This window comes from Trachemys scripta, chromosome 9, assembly GCF_013100865.1.
Source record: "Trachemys scripta elegans isolate TJP31775 chromosome 9, CAS_Tse_1.0, whole genome shotgun sequence".
NCBI classification, from domain to species: domain Eukaryota; kingdom Metazoa; phylum Chordata; order Testudines; family Emydidae; genus Trachemys; species Trachemys scripta.
In genome coordinates, this window is record NC_048306.1 from 74,628,068 (window position 1) to 74,650,999 (window position 22,932).

The 22,932-nt window shown below is 49.6% G+C and overlaps 1 long non-coding RNA gene across 1 annotated transcript in view; it reads left to right on the forward strand.

Annotated features, from left to right (window-relative positions):
• Positions 1-22,714, forward strand: part of LOC117882947 — a 36,444-nt gene extending 13,730 nt beyond the window's left edge. Inside the window, exons 2-4 of the long non-coding RNA XR_004647147.1 lie at positions 14,473-14,696; positions 15,207-15,347; positions 22,046-22,714. This is a non-coding gene — a long non-coding RNA (uncharacterized LOC117882947). The remainder of the gene's footprint in view (positions 1-14,472; positions 14,697-15,206; positions 15,348-22,045) is intronic.
• Positions 22,715-22,932: the final 218 nt, after the last annotated feature.

Sequence of the window (22,932 nt, forward strand, 5' to 3'; positions counted from 1 at the left end):
AGATTCTAGGACTGGAAGGGACCTCGAGAGGTCATCGAGTCCAGTCCCCTGCCCTCATGGCAGGACCAAATACTGCCTAGACCATCCCTAATAGACATTTATCTAACCTACTCTTAAATATCTCCAGAGACGGAGATTCCACAACCTCCCTAGGCAATTTGTTCCAGTGTTTAACCACCCTGACAGTTAGGAACTTTTTCCTAATGTCCAACCTAGACCTCCCTTGCTGCAGTTTAAACCCATTGTTTCTGGTTCTATCCTTAGAGGCTAAGGTGAACAAGTTCTCTCCCTCCTCCTTATGACACCCTTTTAGATACCTGAAAACTGCTATCATGTCCCCTCTCAGTCTTCTCTTTTCCAAACTAAACAAACCCAGTTCTTTCAGCCTTCCTTCATAGGTCATGTTCTCAAGACCTTTAATCATTCTTGTTGCTCTTCTTTGGACCCTTTCCAATTTCTCCACATCTTTTTTAAAATGCGGCGCCCAGAACTGGACACAATACTCCAGCTGAGGCCTAACTAGAGCAGAGTAGAGCGGAAGAATGACTTCTCGTGTCTTGCTCACAACACACCTGTTAATGCATCCCAGAATCATGTTTGCTTTTTTTGCAACAGCATCACACTGTTGACTCATATTTAGCTTGTGGTCCACTATAACCCCTAGATCCCTTTCTGCCGTACTCCTTCCTTGACAGTCTTTTCCCATTCTGTATGTGTGAAATTGATTTTTCCTTCCTAAGTGGAGCACTTTGCATTTGTCTTTGTTAAACTTCATCCTGTTTAACTCAGCCCATTTCTCCAATTTGTCCAGATCATTTTGAATTATGACCCTGTCCTCCAAAGTAGTTGCAATCCCTCCCAGTTTGGTATCATCCGCAAACTTAATTAGCGTACTTTCTATGCCAATATCTAAGTCGATGAAGATATTGAACAGAGCCGGTCCCAAAACAGACCCCTGCGGTACCCCACTCGTTACGCCTTTCCAGCAGGAATGATGGAATCAACCTCCAGTCCCAGCCTGTCCTGATTAAATAAAGTTCAAACACCAACGGCTGAAGATGCAGACAAAAGCCCTAACAAAGTAAGAAGAATCCACCCTAAAAAGAAAAGGTACAATAGAAGGAAGATCAAAGCCAGGTCCCAGGCTGAAAGTCATGTCTGCAATTGACAGGTGATTAATCACCAAACCCAGAGGCAGCGTGACACAGCAAGACCTATAGACTCTGGATTCAGACTAAAGCCTACAAAAAGGATGGGTGAGATGAAAAACTTTGGAGGAGGGTAACATTCTGCTGCCAACATGGAAGGGCATCGGTGCATGCCAAACAGAGACCCAGCTCGTCCTTGTGCCCAGCTTTCCTGGCCAGTTAGCCGCCACAAGCTATGAACCCAAGCTGCAAACTCAAGCCACAGACTCAAGCAGGACTTGTAACTATGCAGCAGCTGCAGAACATCTGATGGATGTGTGTGTGTGTGTGTGTGTGTGTGTGTATAGGTATTAGGTATAATGTGTGTGTATAAGGATTAAAATATTAGTTATTGGTCATAAATCAAATTGTTATAATAATAATTGTGGCATCTTTATCTTGTCCCCTTTAATAAGATCCTGCTAGTTTTTATTGGTATAACAGCAGTTGCAAGAATAATTTGTTAAACTAACTTCATCTCACTGTATGGAAAATTATAGTAGTCCCTTGCCCTTGTTCCAATATTTTATGTCCCAAATATGAAATCTGCTTTAGATTTCTGTGCCTTTTCCTTGGCTAAATTATTTTTTTTTCTTGGCCCAACACTCCATTGTGCATCAATATCCTGTTTAATGGCTACATCTGCCATTTATGCTTAGCTGTATTTTTCATGGTGAAGAAGTTTGCTGTACAGTTAGTGTATCTAAGGAGATCTGTCCAAAGCCTTGCTGTTCTCCAAGATTAGATTGGACTTTATAACTGTACAATATGCCTATGAAAAATGATTTTTTCTCTTTGTATTTGATTATATTTCATGGCTCACATTCACCACCACTTCCATCAAATAGGAATCTGACTTTCAGAAAGCTTTTTATTTCTATTTTGATTGCAATTTCCATTTTCTTCAGCTGTATTTTTTCCCCTTCTGAAATGATGCCTCATGGAATTGCTCTTGCTGGATCACCTAGAGCTCCTGGCTGTATTTCACCGCCTCTACCAATGTATGTGGTTCAGATTAAGGTTAATTCATGCTCTCTGCAGCAGTCAGTGTCTCAATCTGTTAATTTTATTATTCCATATGCTTTCCTGTCTGTTCATTAATGAGTCAAATTCATATCTTTGAGCATTGCCAGTCACATATATTTGCTCTTTATTGCAAATAACAAAAATCTCTCAGGAGCAGTATTTTTAGAGAGATATAGTAAATCTCAATGTTTTCCATAGTCCTTTCAAAACCACCTTTATCATCTTCCTCCTATGTACAAGCATTGTGCACTTGCACTACTAATGGGAGTGACCCATGAAGAAAGCCATTGATAGTATTTTAAGTGCTTTCTTTGAAGCCTTTCTTGAAATGAGAGCAGTTATCAACTTGTTGCTTAAACTGATGGAATTTTTCTGCAAGATTTCCCTGAAAAGCCAGGGCAGTTGAGGAAGTAATTGCTCCACCTTTTTTTAACTATAACTTCTGATATCATATAATATTTACTGGGTCATAAATCAGCCTTCTTTGGGAGAAGACTCGAGCATTTTTATGAACTGCATGAGCTGGCAACTCAGATTGAGACTGCTCTAGATTCTGGAAATATCTGATGCTCATTGGGCATATTTAAAAGCTTAGCAGAGATGTCAGCACAGTTATTCTCATAAAAGTATTGCATAATCTTATTTGCAGAGTGACGCTGTAGTTGGAACAGGATACAATTTGTAAGAACAAGTTCTTACAACTGTTGTCATCTCTAAGTATTGCTTAATTTAGTCATGTTAGAAATTTAGTAATTTCTAACATGACTGTTTACAGAGTGGCTTTTTTGATATGTGAAACATTTTTCATATTGATGGTCAAACCGCTATAGCTAAGGATGAGAAGATCTTTCGTTTCTTGGGCACTTTTTTGAGTGACTTATCTAAAAACAATTATTTGTTTATAGTATACATTTTTCATGATCCTTCTTTTATACTTGGGTAATGTACTGTGGGAGCATACACATCAGGAGTGGTATCTATAGCAGGTCGTTCTTTGTCACAGGGCAGCTCTGTCGTGACCCAATGAACCAAGTTGCCTAACCAGTTCAGGTGGTTTCACAGTCACAAACACACACCAGGCTACTTATCTTTCACCTAGGTGTGTATTGATTCTTCTCTTATGCACTAATACTGTGCAATGCGGGATTACAGCAAGAATAGGCTTCCCCACAGCTCTCATTCCTTGGCACAGGCGCACCCTCTGAGCTGCTATCACCCCTGATATTCTCCCAATTATCTTATTAGCCCAGTGATCACCACCCCATGCTCACAGTCCCCCAACAGAAAGTGTATAATTGCCCTCAGCTGTGCCAGCAGTCTTCCCCAGGCTGCAGCAATATCAGTGATCAGGGTGCTGGTGTTAGCACCCTGTCAGACTCTTGCTTGAGCTAAATGAGGTAAAAATATATTGTGGGGAAAGACAAGGGACAGACCCCTTTTCTCTCTGCTCCCTGAGGTACCTTTTTTGTCCCTCCCCTTCCACTGCAATCAAATTGTCTAGATTTAATAGCCACTTGGTAGGAAGAGCTGTTATTCCCAAATGGAAAGACTTGTAATCTACTGAGCTTCAGTTAATCACTTTCCCCCATTTTCCTTCTTTCTATGATGTTTAAAATTAATGCAACAGCAGGTAGCTTGAATAATTTGTTAATTGTGCTGTTTAAATAAACCTTTGATCTTCCACTTTGAGTAGAGCAAGAAGTATGGCACTTTTTAAATGCCAACAAAGCAGAAGGCTAACCTTGACAAGCTTGGTGTCTTTGCACCAAAGTCAAAATCCCACACAGTAAAATGAGGATCTAAAGACTTTTTTTCTCCATAGTACATTTAGTCACTATTATCCTCCAGTTAGAAAGGCTGAGCGATAAAAATAGAGCATAGCCCTGTTTCCATATTATTCCACATTGAAAGGTTTACTGAGGAGCACTGTACTTTGGACATCCTATGAGAATATCCCTTCAACCTCTGGTTTCAGAGTAGCAGCCATGTTAGTCTGTATCCGCAAAAAGAACAGGAGTACTTGTGGCACCTTAGAGACAAATTTATTAGAGCATAAGCTTTCTATGCTTATGGACTTATGCTTATGCTTTCTATGCTTGGACTACAGCCCAGTTCTTCTTTCAACCTCTGAAATTCACACCCTATATTAATAAAAAGAGGAAGAGATTTTGTTGTTGAATGGTTCATGTCCTTTCCAGGTTACACATACATATTTCTACAAAGGGCTGAATTGCAGTCAAGGGATAGGAGAGAATGTCCTGTGTGGAATATATCCAGGAGCCAGAAGCAAAGAAACAGCATGTGTATGGGATTTTGTCATTTCAGCAATACAGCATGGAGGAAATAATCCACAGCATTCTACTAGCTAGCAGAGGGAAGGGGAGAAAAGCTAAGAATAGAAAAACTCTTACAAACACTATTATGTAGTCAGGTGTTCCTTGTTTAAACAGTAGACAACCACAATTTCACTGGCATGTGATGGATGAGAAGGGCAAACAAGTGTTATATATTCAGAAAATATATTTACCTATTGACCTGGCATTTAGATTAGAAAACTATATAGTCCAGATGGAGAGGAGAGGGTTAGGAGGAGAAGCAGGATGGTCATTACTGCTCATGGTAGCTCTTGGAGAAAAAAAAAAACCACAACACTAAAATACTTGAAGTAGTTTGTGAATTTCACTAATGCACCTGACTAATGGAGGAAGGAACATGCAAAGAAATCTCAATATCAGCAAAACAAAGACAATTCTCAGGAAAGTGAACCTGATAATGCTGGCTTCCAGGAAGGCTATCTAGGTGTCCAGAACCTCTCTTTTGATTTTATGAAATCATTTATTGCAAAAATTTAGGCATATAGGTATATCCCCTTTTATGCTAAAATGACCCCACCCCTCAGTAAAAAAAAACAACATTTCTGTTTTAAACAAACAAAATATTCTGGATAGTAGAGTTTGAATTACTCTGTACTTGTACAGTAATTGCTTGTACAACATGCAAGACCCAAATTGAGTAGGCAGAGAAATGTAAGCTGCATTGGTTGAATTGGAGTCTGTAGCGAAGCCCTATTGGTATCAACCGGGAGGTGTGCGGGCTCACCCGCCCACTTCTAAAGGCCCCTCCCCCAGCCTAGCGGGAGGGACCACTGGACCCAGGAACCAAGAAATCTCTGGGGACAACTAATGAAAAAACAGGGAGTGAAGTGAGGGTCAAAGGTTCAAAATCAGGGTACCAGATGGGGACACCGAGCAGACAACCCCGGACAGCGCCCACTGCTCCTCAAAGGTGTCGAGGGAGCCAGCGGACGCTGCCCAGTGGAACTCTGCCCGGAGACGTGAGACCAGGGAAGTACTGAAATAGGCCCCACAGTTACAGAGCACCTCCTCGTCCAACATCCTCTCCCTGGTATTATAGATGGTAAGCTTGGCCAAAGCCAGGAGGAGGTTGACGAGGAGGTCTCGTGACTTAGTGGGGCCACGGATAGGGTGTGCGTAAATGAACAGGTGTGGGGAAAAGTGCAGCCAGAACCTCAACAAGAGGTTCTGGAGGAGCCGGAACAGGGGCTGCAACCTGGTGCACTCGAGGTAGGCGTGCGCCAGGGTCTCCCTCATGCTGCAGAATGGGCAGGCCTCGGGAATAGGGGTGAACCGCGCCAGGTACACGCCCGTGCTCACGGCTCCGTGAAGGAGCCGCCAACCAATGTCCCCGGCAGGCCTTGGGACTAAGGTGGAATAAAGGCTGGCCCACCGGAGCTCCTCACCCTCCACAGGCGTTAGATAGTCCCGCCATTTGGTGTCAGGGCGGGACGTGAGGGTGAGCAGATGCAACGTGTGGAGCACGAGCGTGTACAGGTGGTCTCTGGGCACGGTTCGAAACCGGACCGGCTGCAGAGTGTGCAGCCGGCTCGGATTATGGGAGCGCGGGTGCCGGGGGGGCTCGCGGAACAGGGGCCCGATAAAAAGGTGAGGGGTGGGCGGGGAGCGCCCTCTCGTAAGGCCCGCCACAGGAAGCTGAGAGAAGGGGGCAACAACGCAGTGCCCACCTCCTGGAGTACACGCAGAGGGGTCGCAAGGGTGGAGAGCCCCATGCGCCGGCCAAGTGCACGGGGATCCACCCAGTCCCCCTGGTGTAGTCCAGGAGGTCTCCGACCCTGGTGGTTTCTGCCAGGACCAACCTCCGCCTCACCGAGGGAGAGTCCACCACCTGCACACGGAGATCGGGGTTGTGCAGCAGGGGCTCCGTGAGGAGATCCGTGCCCTCGGTGGCCACAATGGACCTGGTCGCCGAAAAAAGCTTCCAGGTCCGGAGGAGGTCCTGGTAGAAGACCGGCAGCTTCGAGAGGTCTCGCGGAAGACCTCTCGGGTGAAGAAAAAGGAGCTGCCGGTCGTATCGGAGCCCTCGGAGGCGGCGGAGGAAGGCGTGCGCTAACGTGCTCCACACCGGACTACCTGCACCATAAAGGAGCCTCTGCAGGGCCTGGAGGCGGAAGACATGGACCTGGCTACGAAGGCAGACCAGGCCCTGTCCTCCCTCCTCCAGGGGAAGACTAAGAACCCCTGCAGAGACCCAGTGCAGTCCTGGCCAGAAAAACTCCAGGGCCGTCCTCTGGAGCCTGGCCAGGAACCCCGGGGCCGGGCTCAGGGTGTTGAGCCGGTGCCAGAGCATGGACAGGACGAGCTTGTTCAGCACCAGCACCCTCCCTCACAGGGAGAGACACCGGAGCAGTCCTGTCCATCTCCGCAGCCGCTCACCCACCCTGACCTCCAAATCCTGCCAGTTCTCCGGCAGAGAAGGATGCATGGCGGAAAGGTAAACGCCGAGATAGAGCAGCGGACCCGCGCTCCACCAGATGGCTTGAAGCATGGGTGGGAGGGAGCTCGCCTGCCACCCGTCCCCGACCACCAGGCCAGAGCTCTTGACCCAGTTGACCCGGGCAGAGGAGGCCGCCGAGTAAACGGCCTGACAGGCCTCCACCCGCACCAGGTCCCCTGGGTCCTGGACCACGAGGAGCATGTCGTCGGCGTACGCCGACAGGACCAGCCACAGCTCCGGCTCCCGAAGCACCAACCCCGCCAACCTCCGACGGAGGAGGCAGAGGAAGGGCTCGATCGCCAGAGCGTACAGCTGGCCCGAGAGGGGGCACCCCTGCCGTACTCCCCGCCCGAAGCTGACCGGCTCGGTCAGGGTCCAGTTGAGCCTGACCAGACACTCCGCCTCAGCGTACAGCACCTGGAGAAAACCCACAAACTGGGGCCCGAAGCCGAACGCCCGCAGAGTGCCCAGGAGATACCCGTGGTCCATTCTGTCGAACGCCTTCTCCTGGTCCAGGGACAGGAGGGCAAACGAGAGACCATCCCTACGCCCCAGCTCTAATAGGTCCCGGACCAAGTACAGGTTATGAAAGATGCTCCGGCCCGGGACGGTGTAGGTCTGGTCAGGATGGACCACGTCCGCCAGCACGGACCCCAGCCGCAGCGAGATGGCCTTCGCTACGACCTTATAGTCCGTACTGAGGAGCGAGACGGGACGCCAGTTCCGTAAATCGCGGAGGTCCCCCTTCTTCGGCAACAGGGCAAGCACGGCTTGCCTGCACGAGAGAGGGAGGACCCCGCTTTGCAAGGACTCGGCCCAGACGGTGACGAGGTCTGGGCCGAGAACGTCCCAGAACACGCGGTAGAACTCCACGGTCAGCCCGTCCATGCCCGGAGATTTGTTGGTGGGCATGAGCCGGAGGGCTTCCGAGAACTCGGCCAGAGAGAGAGGCAGCTCCAGCCGGTCTCGGTCGCCCGCGCTGACCCTCGGGAGCTCGGTCCAGAGCACCCTGCGGGCCTTGGCCTTGTTCGGATCCGGGGAGAAAAGAGCGGCGTAGAAGGCCCTGGCCCTTCCACGCATCTCCTCCGGATCAGTGAGGGGGGAGCCGTCCTCCGCCAGGAGGCAGGTGACATGCTTTTTGGCCCCCCTCTTTTTCTCCAGGGCGTAGAAGAAGCAGGAGCCGCGATCCATCTCCCGAAGGAGACGGATGCAGGAACGAACGAACGCGCCCCGGGCCCGGTGGTCTTCCAGGGCCTGGAGCTCCTCCCGCCTCTCCCGGTACGCCGCGCAGAGGGGTGGATCCTCGGGGCCAGAGGCCAGACGCCTCTCTAGCTCTAAAACCTCCCGCTCCAACTGCCCCATCAACGCATCCCTCCGCCGGCTGGCGCCCCGGGTGTAGTTCCGGCAGAAGAGCCGCGCGCGGACCTTCCCCATGTCCCACCACCGCCGCGCCGAGGGAAAGGCCGCGCCGCTGCCCCCGCCAGGCCAGCCAGAACTCCCGGAAGGACGCCACGAAGCCCACGTCCTCCAGCAAACTATTATTAAAATGCCAATAGGCCGGCCCCGGCCTCTCAGAACTGAGAGAGGCCGTCATGGTCACCAGATGGTGATCCGTGAACGGGGCCGGCCGGATGCCGGAGGCGTGGGCCCGGGCCAGATGAAAGCGTGACAGATAGATACGGTCCAACCGGGAGTGGCGCGACCGATCGTCCCCCACCCGGACATAGGTGAAGGTGGTGTCGTCGTCCGGGTGGTGGTCGCGCCAGACGTCCACCAGGGAGTGATGGTCCACGATCTCCCTGAGTCTGTAGCGAGGCCGTATTGGCGAACCGGGAAGTGGGCGGGCTCAGCCGCCCACTACTAAAGGCCCCTCCCCCAGCCTAGCGGGAGGGACCACTGGACCCAGTACCAAATAATTACGTGGGACAACTAATAAAAAAACAGGGAGCGAAGTGACGGTCAAAGGTTCAAAATCAGGGAACCAGATGGGGACACCGAGCAGAGAACCCCGGACAGCGCCCACTGCTCCTCGAAGGTGGCAAGGGAGCCAGCAGACGCTGCCCAGTGAAACTCCGCACGGAGACGTGAAACCAAAGAGGTATGAAAGTAGGCCCCACAGTCGCAAAGCACCCCCTCGTCCAACATCTTCTCCCTGGTATTATAGATGGTGAGTTTGGCCAGGGCCAGGAAGAGGTTGACGAGGAGGTCTCGCGACTTAGTGGGGCCACGGATAGGGTGTGCATAAATAAACAAGTGCGGGGAAAAGTGTAGCCAGAACCTCAACAAGAGGTTCTGGAGAAGCCGGAAAAGGGGCTGCAGCCTGGCGCACTCAAGGTAAGCGTGCGCCAGGGTCTCCCTAATGCCACAAAATGGGCAGGCTTCAGGAATAGGGGTGAACTGCGCCAAGTACACGCCCGTGCTCACGGCCCCATGAAGGAGCCGCCAACCAATGTCCCCGGCGGGCCTTGGAACTAAGGTAGAATAAAGGCTGGCCCACCGGGGCTCCTCACCCTCCACAGGTAGCAGATAATCCCTCCACTTGGTGTCGGGGCGGGACACGAGGGTGAGGTGATGCAACGTGTGAAGCACGAGCGTGTACAGGTAGTCCCTAGGCGCGGTTTGAAACCGGACCGGCTGCAAAGTGCGCAGCCGGCTCGGATTATGGGAGCGGGAGAGCCGGGGGGGCTCATGGAACAGGGGCCCGAGAAAAAGGTCCGGAGGGCCCGGGGTGAGGGGTGGGCGGGGAGCACCCTCCCGCAGGGCCCGCCACAGGAAGCTGAGAGCAGGAGGTGACAATGCAGCGCCCACCTCCTGGAGTACACGCAGAGGGGTCGCGAGGGTGGAGAGCCCCATGCGCCGACCAAGCGCGCGGGGATCCACCCAGTCCCCTTTGGTGTAGTCCAGGAGGTCTCCGACCCTGGTGGTTTCCGCCAGGACCAACCTCCGGCTCACCGAGGGTGACTCCGCCACCTGCACACGGAGATCGGGATTGTGCAGCAGGGGCTCCGCGAGGAGATCCGTGCCCTCGGTGGCCACAATGGACCTGGTCGCCGAGAAAAGCTTCCAGGTCCAGAGAAGGTCCTGGTAGAAGACCGGCAGCTCCGAGAGGTCTCGCGGAAGACCTCTCGGATGAAGAAAAAGGAGCTGCCGGTCGTATCGGAGCCCTCGGAGGCGGCGGAGGAAGGCGTGCGCTAACGTGCTCCATGCCGGACTACCTGCACCATAAAGGAGCCTCTGCAGGGCCTGGAGGCGGAAGACATGGACCTGGCTACGAAGGCAGACCAGGCCCTGTCCCCCCTCCTCCAGGGGAAGACTCAAAACCCCTGCAGAGACCCAGTGCAGCCCAGGCCAGAAGAACTCCAGGGCTATCCTCTGGAGCCTGGCCAGGAGTCCCGGGGTCGGGCTCAGGGTGTTGAGCCGGTGCCAGAGCATGGACAGGACGAGCTGGTTCAGCACCAGCGCCCTCCCCCGCAGGGAGAGACACCGGAGCAGTCCCGTCCATCTCCGCAACCGCTCACGCACCCTGGCCTCCAAATCCAGCCAGTTCTCCGGCGGAGAGGGATGCGTGGCGGAAAGATAAACGCCCAGATAGAGCAGCGGACCCGCGCTCCACCGAATGGCTTGAAGCGCGGGTGGGAGGGAGCCCGTCTGCCAACCGTCCCCGACCACCAGGCCAGAGCTCTTGGCCCAGTTGACCCGGGCGGAGGAGGCGGCCGAATAAACGGCCTGGCAGGCCTCCACTCGCACCAGATCCTCTAGGTCCTGGACCACGAGGAGCACGTCGTCGGCGTACGCCGACAGGACCAGCCGCAGCTCCGGCTCCCGGAGCACCAACCCCGCTAACCTCCGGCGGAGGAGGCAGAGGAAGGGCTCGATCGCCAGAGCGTACAGCTGGCCTGAGAGGGGGCACCCCTGCCGTATTCCCCGCCCGAAGCTGACCGACTCGGTTAGGGTCCAGTTGAGCCTGACCAGACACTCCGCCTCAGCGTACAGCACCTGAAGAAAGCCCACAAACTGGGGCCCGAAGCCGAACGCCCACAGAGTGCCCAGGAGGTACCCGTGGTCCATCCTGTCGAACGCCTTCTCCTGGTCCAGAGACAGGAGGGCGAACGACAGACCATCCCTACGTCCCAGCTCCAATAGGTCCCGGACCAAGTACAGGTTGTTAAAGATGCTCCGGCCCGGGACGGCGCAGGTCTGGTCGGGGTGGACCACGTCCGCCAGTACGGACCCCAGCCGCAGCGAGATGGCCTTCGCTACGACCTTATAGTCCGTGCTGAGGAGCGAGATGGGACGCCAGTTTTGTAAATCGCGGAGGTCCCCCTTCTTCGGCAACAGGGAGAGCACTGCTCGCCTGCACGAGAGAGGGAGGACCCCGCTCTGCAAGGACTCGGCCCAGACGGTGACGAGGTCTGGGCCGAGGACGTCCCAGAACACGCGGTAAAACTCCACGGTCAGCCCGTCCATGCCTGGAGATTTGTTAGTGGGCATGATCTGGAGGGCCGCCGAGAACTCAGCCAGAGAAAGAGGCAGCTCCAGCCGGTCTCGGCCGCCCGCGCTGACCGTCGGGAGCTCGGTCCAGAGCACCCTGCAGGCCTCGGCGTCGGTCGGATCTGGGGAGAAAAGAGCGGCGTAGAAGGCCCTGGCCCTGCCACGCATCTCCTCCGGATCCGTGAGGGGGGCGCCGTCCTCCGCCAGGAGGCAGGTGACATGCTGTTTGGCCCCCCTCCGTTTCTCCAGGGCGTAGAAGAAGCGGGAGCCGCGATCCATCTCCAGAAGGAGACGGATGCGGGATCGAACAAACGCGCCCCGGGCCCGGTGGTCTTCCAGGGCCCGGAACTCCTCCCGCTTCTCCCGGTACGCCGCGCAGAGGGGTGGATCCTCGGGGCCGGAGGCCAGACGCCTCTCCAGCTCCAAAACCTCCCGCTCCAACTGCCCTAACAACGCATCCCGCCGCCGGCTGGCGCCCCGGGTGTAGTTCCGGCAGAAGAGCCGCGCGCGGACCTTCCCCATGTCCCACCACCGCCACGCCGAGGGAAAGGCCGCGCCGCTGCCCCCGCCAGGCCAGCCAGAACTCCCGGAAGGATGCCACGAAGCCCACGTCCTCCAGCAAACTATTATTAAAATGCCAATAGGCCGGCCCCGACCTCTCAGAACTGAGAGAGGCCGTTATGGTCACCAGATGGTGATCCGTGAACGGGGCCGGCCGGATGCCGGAGGCGTGGGCCCGGGCCAGATGAAAGCGTGACAGATAGATACGGTCCAACCTGGACATAGGTGAAGGTGGTGTCGTCGTCCGGGTGGCGGTCGTGCCAGACGTCCACCAGGGAGTGATGGTCCACGATCTCCCTGAGTCTGTAGCGAGGCGGTGGGATACCCCACAGCCCCACTGAGGGCCGAACCACCCCTAACACCAACATGGGCGGAGCCACCGGGTCCGGCGCCCGCCCCTCAGAGGTCAGAGCGCCAACCCGGAAGTATAAAAGCCCGCCTGCAGAGCTCACTGGAGAACAAGCCAGCGGAGAGAGCAGACGTCTGTGGCCGAGCTCCCGCTTGGGAGACAGCAGCAGGCCGTGACTGGCCTGCTGACTCACCAGGCCAGCCGAGTCTACTCCTCGCCCGGTACCCGGAGGAGGACTGGCTGAGCCTGCGCCTTTCCAGCTACCCCGAGGAGGAGCCGAACCTTCCCCTTTCCAGCTACCCCGAGGAAGAGCCGAGCATAGCCTTCGCTACCTACCCGGAGGAACTGATGCTGGTGGAGAGCACCGAGGACACTAGTACGGCCCAGGTACCCTACGAGGGGGAGTGTGGAAGTAGCCCGGGGGCAGCCGACCCCAGTCTGGCTGCAGCACTGCCAGAGCCTATGTCAGTGTGTTGCGGCCAGGATCCCCACTGACAGCAGTGAGTTGCCGCTGCTGCTAGGGCCCTAGGCTGGGACACAGTGGAGTGGGAGGGCCTGCGTCCCCCCCTTCCGCCCACTCCTTGGGTGGCAGACTCCCCCTTTCTCCTGGCCTAGAGAGGCTGGGACCTCTTGCTCCTTGACTCAGCCCCTGCTTAAGGGCCTGAGCTCCAGACTGCGTGGTTGCTGCCCGCCCTGATTGAGGGTTCAGGGCTTTTTCTGACCTGCTGGCTCAGCCCCTGCTTAGGGGCCTGAGCCCCTAACTGCGTGTTTGCTGTTGCTGGATCAGGACTGACGGCGGACCAGAGCGAGCCCCGCTGAGGGCCGAACCTTGTTAGAGACTATTACAGAGTCCCTTAGTTTATGTCATAAGACATGGGGAGTACACTGAGGAGGCTGCCTAGCAGAGCTTACTTAATCATGGATCTCAATAGGTGACAGAATTTGTAACATCTATGGTTTTGGTTCTTGGGGGACTGGTGTTACCGGTGTGAACAGAGTCTTATCTGAGGCCTCAAGAAAACTCCAGGATTTGCCAGTAAAAACATTGGAATCACTATGAAACTCACTTTTCAAATTTCAATGATGTTATGAACAACACTAGCATACTCCATGGGGCTCTTGGCAGTTACAGGACCCACCAATGTGCTGCTGCCAATACTTAGAACTTTCTGGAAGAGTTCAGGTTTTAAAAGACTTAATATAATTCAGAATTTAGAAACCCCTATTGGAACCACTTGGATATACCCTATTCTCACTCTGCACTGCCCAGTGTGTCCTGAACATTTGTTTCTAAGGACAGAGGGAGGCTTTGAATGCAGATAGGCAAATGGTGGAATAGAATTTTTGTTGAAAAGTATTCTGTGTAAGATCGGGGATCTGCCATTTTGCTAATCGTACATATCCAAAGAAACTGTCTAAATCTAAATTAAGACAAAGGATGAAGGAAAGGAATTATTATTCCTTTTATTATTATTTTGAGAAACTAAGGAACAGAGACATGATCACACTGGAAATCTGCAGGAGAGTGGGAATTGAACCAAGATCTCCTAAGTAGCAGTCCAGTGCGCAAGACTAACTTCCATTTTTCAGTAAAAATATCTGATCCCTGTCACTATGATAATCAAAACACTTATTCATGGTATTTAATTAGTTCTATATTTATAAAACATTTGCCTCTCTGGTAACAAGGAATAACTTGGTTTGTTTCATTTTGCAATGTCAAGTCACTCACCTAGCCTGCAGACGACAAGTCAATTACCTGGTATAAGTAATTTTTTAAATGCACTTTTGGGAAAAAAATACCTAGGTGAAGCAGAGTTTTCGTTTTGTAGGTCACTTTGTAAAATCAGCACCTGGATAATAGAAATATACAGCTTTGAATTCCAAACAACAAAACATTGAAGCCCTTACTTTTAAACATACACTGATCTTTAATGCCCCCTAATTGCTACTAACCAACCAACAGGAAAAAGGGGGTTGACGATCACTTAAATTGGAGAAGTAATCATAGCTGTGAACCTCACCCATCTTCAATCTTTTTTCAAGGTACAGAATCATTAAATAAGCGCAAGGAACAAGGCCGACTCCGACTTTTTTGCTGCCCCAAGTGGCAAGAAAAAAAAAAACGATTGTGCTACCGCCAAAGTGCTACCGAGGAAGACAGGGAGCGAAGGACCCACTGCCGAATTACCGCAGAAAGCTTACATGGACCGATTGAGCTGCCGCCGAAGTGACAATGACGACCTGCACGTGCCGTCCCAACAACAGATGTACATGATGCCCCTTTCAATTGGCTGCCCCAGGCACCTGCTTCCTTCGCTGGTGCCTGGAGCCAGCCCTGGCAAGGAAAAAAAACTAAACAAAGCATCTTTGAATGTTTTCCAGCAACAAAGCTTTTGCACAAAGTTGGTTTCAAGCTTTGACTTGAAAAGAAGGGGGAGGGGGAAGGAGAATTTTACTGTTGCCAATCAGAATCTATTAAAAAAGTCAGCACTGCAAATAAGCCAGAATAAGCAGCTTATTGGAGGGGAGGAAAAGAAAAGGGAACAACCCAACATAAATAAGGGACATTACAGTTTACAGCATTTAGGATTAACGCATATTTGGCACCAAGACTTGAAAATGTAGCTTGTGCAAATTCAGTTTTCTGCTAACTGGCTACTGATGTTACAAATAAATATGCAAAGGGTAACCTATTGTACTGGAGTATTTGAATAAAGTATTTCCTTTCCCTCTTTTGCTTTTTGTGTCTTCTATCTAATATGTACACAACTTATCAGAAAGAGGAGAGGCTGTGATAAGAATTCAGCTGTCAGCATAACTAGGAAAGAGGACCATTCTATTATGTTAAGAGATTCCAAAGACTTTGGAGGTTTGCCTATAGAGGGACACCGAAGAAAACTAAGGCAACTCAACTGAAGGTATGATGTCAATTAAAGCACACTAATTCTCCTGTGACATTGTTATTAACAGAATCCCTTATTTCCTTTCCCCTTAGCTATGGAGAGCCGGGGGGTGGGGGTGGGGGGAGGCTACAGTCTTTTTGATGGTATTAAAGATGGTAATAACTGTCCTTTGTGGAAAAAGAGAAAAAGTTAGTTCAGGTGGGCTAAAGCTGCTATTGTTGCTGCTGTTGTGAAAATCTTATCCTCTTTCCTAGAATATAAAGACACAAAAGGGCAAAGAAAGAAAAATACAGCTTCTGTCTTTAGTGTTGACTCTTGCAAACTTAATGCTGGAAAAGCACAGGCACAGTACAGTCTTATCACCCCCTCTGACAGCTGACAAACTTGTACCAGCAATGGGCTGTTTGAGACATGGCTTTTAGCTGCCGCTCTGATCACAGGCTCACAGCAGTGTTGTGAGACTGACAGGCATGGCCAGCTACCTCAGCTGCTTGTGAAGCGGAAGGCAAAAAGAGAGAGAGGAGAAAAAGATGAAATAAGGTAGGGAAGGGAGATATGACAGCAACAACCAAAGTCTCAGAGCCCAGGCGGTGTTTAGGATTTAGTCAGAGCCAGTGGATGTAGCAACGTCATCTGGGTCCTTCTCTTCAGGACATGTCTCAGGATCAAGATGAAGACCCAAGGGTGTTGCAGTGGATCTTGGGCATCCCAGGAGATGTTGGGGTAGCAGCCAGCCATGATGGTGAAGCTTGCTTCTTTCAGTTCACCCATCAGCCAGCCAGTTCATTTGATCCTTCCCCAGAAGTCTCTTTAGGGACCCCAAAAGGTATTCTGCTCACCAGTTAGGCCTAATTTCCTATACACTTTTTCAGGTCCATTGATTTCGCATTCCATACTTCTGTCATTTACTAGGTATGATTTCCACGCGATCTTGAGCAGTGTTTCGCAAACTGGGGTTGCTGCTTGTGTAGGGAAAGCCGCTGGTGGGGCAGGCCCGTTTGTTTACCTGCCCCGTCCGCAGGTCCGGCCGATCGCAGCTCACCCTTGCAAGCCAATGGGAGCTGCTGCAAGCGGTGCAGGCCGAGGGACGTACTGGCCACCACTTCTAGCAGCTCCTATTGGCCTGCAGTGGTGAACCGAGGCCAGGGCTGGTGCAAGGAAGTTTCGTGCCCTAGGCAAAACTTCCAGCTTGTGCCCCCCGCCCTGAGGTGCTCCCCCTCACAGCATTTCCCCCCTCTGCCCTGAGGTGCCCCCCCGCTGCCGCTTCCCCCCCCCGGGAGCCATGCAGCAGCTCCCTACCCCAGCTCACCTCTGCTCCGCCTCCTCCCTGAGCANCTCTAATTCTCCTCCCAGGCTTGCGGCACCAAACAGCTGATTGGCGCTGAAAGCCTGGGAGGCGGGAGAAGTGGAGCGGCGACTGCGCGCTCGGAGAGGAACACTGTTTTTAATAAAAAAAAAAAAATGGGGGGCACCGCTTTTTAGCGCCCTAGGCAACCGCGTAGTTCGCCTTAATGGTAGCACCGGCCCTGACCGCGGCCAGTGGGAGCCGCGATCGGCTGGACCTGCGGATGGGGCAGGTAAACAAACCAGCCCGGCCCGGCCCGGCCCACCAGGGGCTTTCCCTACACAAGCAGCGACCCCAGTTTGAGAAACATTGATCTTGAGTTATATCATTAGGCCTTTTTGTCACTCTCTCTCTCTTTTGTACCTTTTCCTATTAACAGTTGTTATAGGTGAAAATCTTAAATTTTCCACTTTTCCACAGTTGAATTCAAAATTAGCCTGTCAGATCCCAATTATTACACAGGTCTTATGTTTTAACATCATGGCCAACAACTAATAATTAGGGCTGTCAATTAATTGCAGTTAACTCAAGCAATTAACACAAATCAATGTAACTAGATTAAAAAATAGTCACCATTTTAATTGCACTGTTAAAAATAATAACATACCAATTTAAATTTTGGATGTTTTTCTACATTTTCATATATATGGATTTCAATTACAACACAGAATGCAGTGTTCAGTGCTCACTTTATATTTTTTATTACAAATATTTGCACTGTAAAAACAACAAAAGAAATATTTTTCAATTCATCTCATAAAAGTACTGTAGTGCAATCTCTTTATCATGCAATTTACAAATGTAAATTTTTTTTTTATATAACTGCACTCAAAAACAAAACAATGTAAAACTTTAGAGCCTACAAGTCCACTCAGTCCTACTTCTTGTTCAGCCAATCACTAAGGGCTTGTCTTCACTACCCACCTGGATCGGCGGGTAGAAATCGATCTCTCAGGGACGCGACAATCGATCCCCGAATCGATGTGTGTACTCCACCAGCCCAGGTAGGAGTAAGCACCGTCAATGGGGGAGCCACGGTGGTCAATTTGCCACCGTCCTCACAGCGGGGTAAGTCGGATTGGATACGCTATTCGCGTAGCTGAATTTGCGTATCTTAAATTGATCCCCCACCCCAGTGTAGACCTAGTCTAAGACAAACAAGTTTCTTTACATTTACTATGTAACAGTTCACAGCAATGTTCCCCATGGCTTCTGCCTCTACTAGGTTCACAAAGTCACTCGGAGACCCTGAGGTTAATTACCACTGGTGCAGTTTATTCATTAGCTTGTTCCCACCACCATTTCACCATATACAGTTGGCCCTTCACCATCTGCAGGGAGGAGGGGAGAGCTACCTCCCTGCTTCTACTCCCTGCCTTTTCCCTTTCTTCTTATCCCCCACTTCCTTCCTCTGAGGCTTTTATACAGGTCCAGGCTAATTAGGCAGCAATTGTCTCTGCTTCCCCAATTAGGGCCAGGTTACTTCCAGACAGCTCTAATTTATTCCCCTAAACAGGAGCCAGCGGGACAGAGGGCTGAATCAGCAACCCTTTGCCCAGCACCCTGTCACATACTGCTTCTTATATACAATGTCACCTGAACGTGAGAACAGGAGTTTGCATGGCACTGTCATGGCCAATGTTGCAAGGTATTTACATGCCAGATGTACTAAACATTTGTATGCTCCTTCATGCTTCAACTCCTATTCCAGAGGACATGCTTCCATGCTGAATTTAAATTGGCATTCTGGTATTATTTAACAGTACAATCAAAATTGTGATTAATCATGCTATTTTTTTAATCTTGTGATTAAAAATTGTGATTTTTTAATTGTTTGACATCCTTACTGATAATATCAAATGTCTTAACTGTCATGAGGAGTCAGTGCTCAATCTGAGCCCCCAAGTCTTTAGTATGCTTCTTAGGTGATGGCTGGTTGTGTTCCTGAGAAAATAATGATTTTCATGTTGCTGAAATTTAATGTAATTGTATTTATAGTATAATTATGTTTGGGCACCTACTATCTTAGATAAGCATCTCTTATTTTAAATCTAAATAAATAAAATAAAAAATAGCAGGGGGGTCACCAATAGGAGTACATCACCCTACCAATATTCTTCTTCAGTTGATAAGATAGTTTCACTGTCTTCCTTGTTATAGTGTGCAGTTTATGTCAGTCTGCAGCAACTCTGGTAGCCAGGTTGACAAAAAATTAAAAATAAACAGAAGTATAGAAATACCAGTCTAAGGTCCATTTAATTAGCACCGCTGATATTGCAGATAATCCCTTTGTGTGTGTCAGCCATCACTGGAAGTGTTTAGTATGGTATTGAAAAAAAAATGTAAAAAAAGACAGATTAGAATGTTCCATGAGTACCAGTATGGTTCAATGCAGGCATCAGATCTGCTGATGCAACCCTTTCTAGTCTCCATGGTGCAAATATGCTTTTTCCATGTACAATATGGCACAAATACACACGGAAAAATTACTAGCAAAGCCACAGTTTCCATCCAATTTCCAATGGGAAATTGCCCCTCATACATTTTTCTACCATAGCAGATAAAAAAAATGGTGACAGCCCAAATACAGGTACTTATCCGTTGATACTAGTAACCATCTATCCCATGTTTGTCAGGAGTCTACTGAAAAGGTGAACATGCAGCCTTAGTCTGATGGGAAAGAGTTACATTCATGTCCTGATACCTCACTGCATCCTTCTCACCCAGAACCTCCTCCACACATGCATACAAAGAGAGATAGGAAAAAATACCCTATCAGACTACTCAGGTCTCTATATCCTGATCCAACAGGCCCATCTACCAATCAGTGAGCTATTTAGGGAGCAAATGTCCAAGGCATGTCCATGGCTCCTTCATGACATCTGCCTCCAGAAAGCCTTCTTTTTGAGCATCTACAGAGAAGCTAGTGATTTGGTTCCACAAGGACAATTACCTTCACATGTAGATCCCTTCTATCCAATAGTTCCTCTATGGAGAGCACTGAATGTCTGGATAAGGGATTCTAGTCTGCCTTGCCCCCATCTACACCTTTCTTTGGATATACTGGACAATAGAAGTAGAGAAAGATTTTCAACAGCCCAATGGAAAAGATGAAGTGATAACATTATTTCTTTTCTGCCACACCTAGCACGGGGGGGATGGGAATGATATAGAAGGAGACAGGCCCATTCCTTAGTCCCTTTTGCAGATGTTGAAGGACCTGGTAGCTAATATCTAGCAGAACCATTCTGCCTGATGCCTGCACAGTTTGAGCCAGGTAGACTCCTGGATATAGTTAGGAGCATTTTGGTATAATACATACACTCTAAAGGCTGTTTGTAAGCCTGTAGGTCTCAATGTCCCATGACCTGATCTCCCTTACTTCTATCTATAATATCATTGGGGGTATTTGCATTATTTCGATGCTGTTAATTACATTAAGTATACAGTATTCAGGTATTGTGGGGAAAAAACAGCCTTTAACTCTCTACTCTCAAACTGATGCCTTAGAGGCCTTAGAGGTTGGCGGGGCGGGGTGTAAATAAGGGATAGATCTACGGTTGCATAAGGGATGGTATATAAAGTATTAGTTTTATATACACTGTATTTGATTACCATGTAATCAACAGTCATTTATCTTATCATGACTAACAATGTCATATTATTCAGACTTGCATCTGAAGAAGTGAGGTTCTTATCCACGAAAGCTTATGCTCCCAATACTTCTGTTAGTCTTAAAGGTGCCACAGGACCCTCTGTTGCTTTTTACAGATTCAGACTAACACGGCTACCCCTCTGATACTTGACACCATGCAAGGCACTGCATTTAGCCGTATGGAATGGAAATCTATCAACCTGACTTGCATCTGAAGAAGTGAGGTTCTTACCCACGAAAGCTTATGCTCCCAATACTTCTGTTAGTCTTAAAGGTACCACAGGACCCTCTGTTGCTAATGTCATATTATATAAACCATCAAGGGTCAGGTGGTTGTTAAACTTCAAAAAGTTAAAGTTCATATATTTCACAACAGGCTCAGCAGATAAAAATGTGCTGGGTATATTGAGGGCTTCATAAAAAAGAAAACATTATAAAGGCAGAAGAACCACCATCACAGACCTGCAAGAGTTCAGGATTTGAACTCAAAGACTAATACACACAATGATAATAAGGAAAATATGGTACCCGTTAGGGGCTTCTCACAGTGAGGGCTGTGAGCATATAGGAGATTTGGAAGCTAGGAAGGGGAAAATATTAGGCATGCATAAGCTTTAGCTGAGAAATGAATGTGCATGTGTTTCCTTCTCTTTCCACCCATTGTCATTAGGTATTTCCATGCATGTGGAGGATGAAAGTAATACACATCATGCTTAAAGGACTCCTTACTATATACCTTTTTGATTAGGAATCACAGACATGCTTCCTTCACCATCTCTTCTTCCAGAGTGAAAGCTGTTTCACCTTTTGAGTTGGTCTCTGTGAAATTCCCAAACATTACAATAAAACCACAACAGTTGCACTAAAACAAGGTTTATTAAGAATGGAGAGACAGAAACCAAATAAACAATAGGCATAATGGGCCAGATCCTCAGTACCTCAGTGTGTACTTGGGTGTTTGGAAATTGGTCTAGTTATTGTCTAGATCGATGTAATCAATTTACCTCCATAACATAGATGGAAGTTGCCTGGACTACTTCACCCATGAAACTGGTTCCTTCATGCACTTAGCCATAGTCTGAGTTTGTCAGATTTCAGGCCAAAATGAAGATGCATTTACTGTGTCCTTAACTAGAAATTTTAGCCCTTAACTAGAAATTTTATTTATTACAGAAGAGAAGGAATGATAGGTCAAAACAGCTATTCCCTATAGGAATATTTTTTGGCCTGCCTAATAGGCAGCATTATTGTTTATGCATTTATGTTTGAATTACTATTTAATTGTTGTAATGCCTCAGAGCCTTAGTTATGAACCAGTGCTTGGCACTGTACAAATACAGAACAAAAAGATGGTCTCTGCCCCAAGAAGCTTACAATCTTGGGCTATGCTAGAAAGTTTTACCAGTAGCATTTCTGCCAACATTTAACAGTCAACAATGCAATTTTGTTAGTGCACATGCACATTTTAATACCTTTGCTGGTACAGCACATCCTCACAGCAAGAGATTGTATCGGCAATGGACACCCTGCATTATGGGTTGGCATAGCAGGGTATCCCACACCACCGTCCAGTGCACTACCTTCTAGGATATTTTGAAAGTGCATTGTGGGATACTAGCACTCCTTTTGGGGAATTTAGAGAGCCTGGGGTCAATTTTCCACAATTCTCTCTCTTCCATCCCATAATCACACATTTTGTTTTAATTTCCACAGTTCCTGATGCTGGTTTTCAATATCTCTGTCATCTCACTGATAGAAGCATGGATGTGAAGCAGATCAACAGAGTTCATGTGTCTGTGTTAGAGACAGGCAGAATTTCTGTATTTGCTGTACTTCACCAACTACCACAGCACCTGGTCCTGCCGCAGTGAAGAAACGGAGGAAGAGAATATGATGCAGACAGTGAATGAGGGTTGCCATCTGCTTCAGGCATTCATTGACCAGCTCCCACAGTGTTTCTGGGCCTGTGAAATGAGCACCAAGTGATGGGGGATCTGTGCGTGGAGCTTGCCCCACCCTCTAGCACTGAAACACCAAAATGAGAGGTGCTTTGACAGTGGTGAAACAAGTGGCAATAGTACTGTGGAAGCCTACAATCCCAGATTTCTATTAGTCAGTGGACAATTAGTTTGGTGTTGGATAATCTATAGTGCAGGTGGTCATCATCCCGGAGTGCAAGGCAATTAAGCCTATCCTGCTGCACAAGATTGTGACACTGGCAGGAACTAGTTGATGGATTCAATGAAATGGGTTTGTGTCACTGTGATGGGGTGACAGGTGGGATGAATATCCCCTCCTGTCCCCTCCCCATCTTGCTTCTAGTACATAAAATGAACAGGGGTCTTTTCTATGGTTATGCAAACATTGGTGGATCAGTGACAGGGCCGGCTCTAGGCTTTTTGCCGCCCCAAGCAAAAAAAATGTTGGCTGCCCCCCCCCTCCCCCATCCCAGCCCTGGGCTCCTCGCCGCACCCCCTGCTGCCCCAGCCCTGGGCTCTCCCCCCCCCCACACACACACACCCTGCCACCCCAGCTCTGGGCTCCCTCATCCCTCCCCATCATTGCCCCCCCCCACCCCTCCTGCCGCCCCAGCCCTGGGC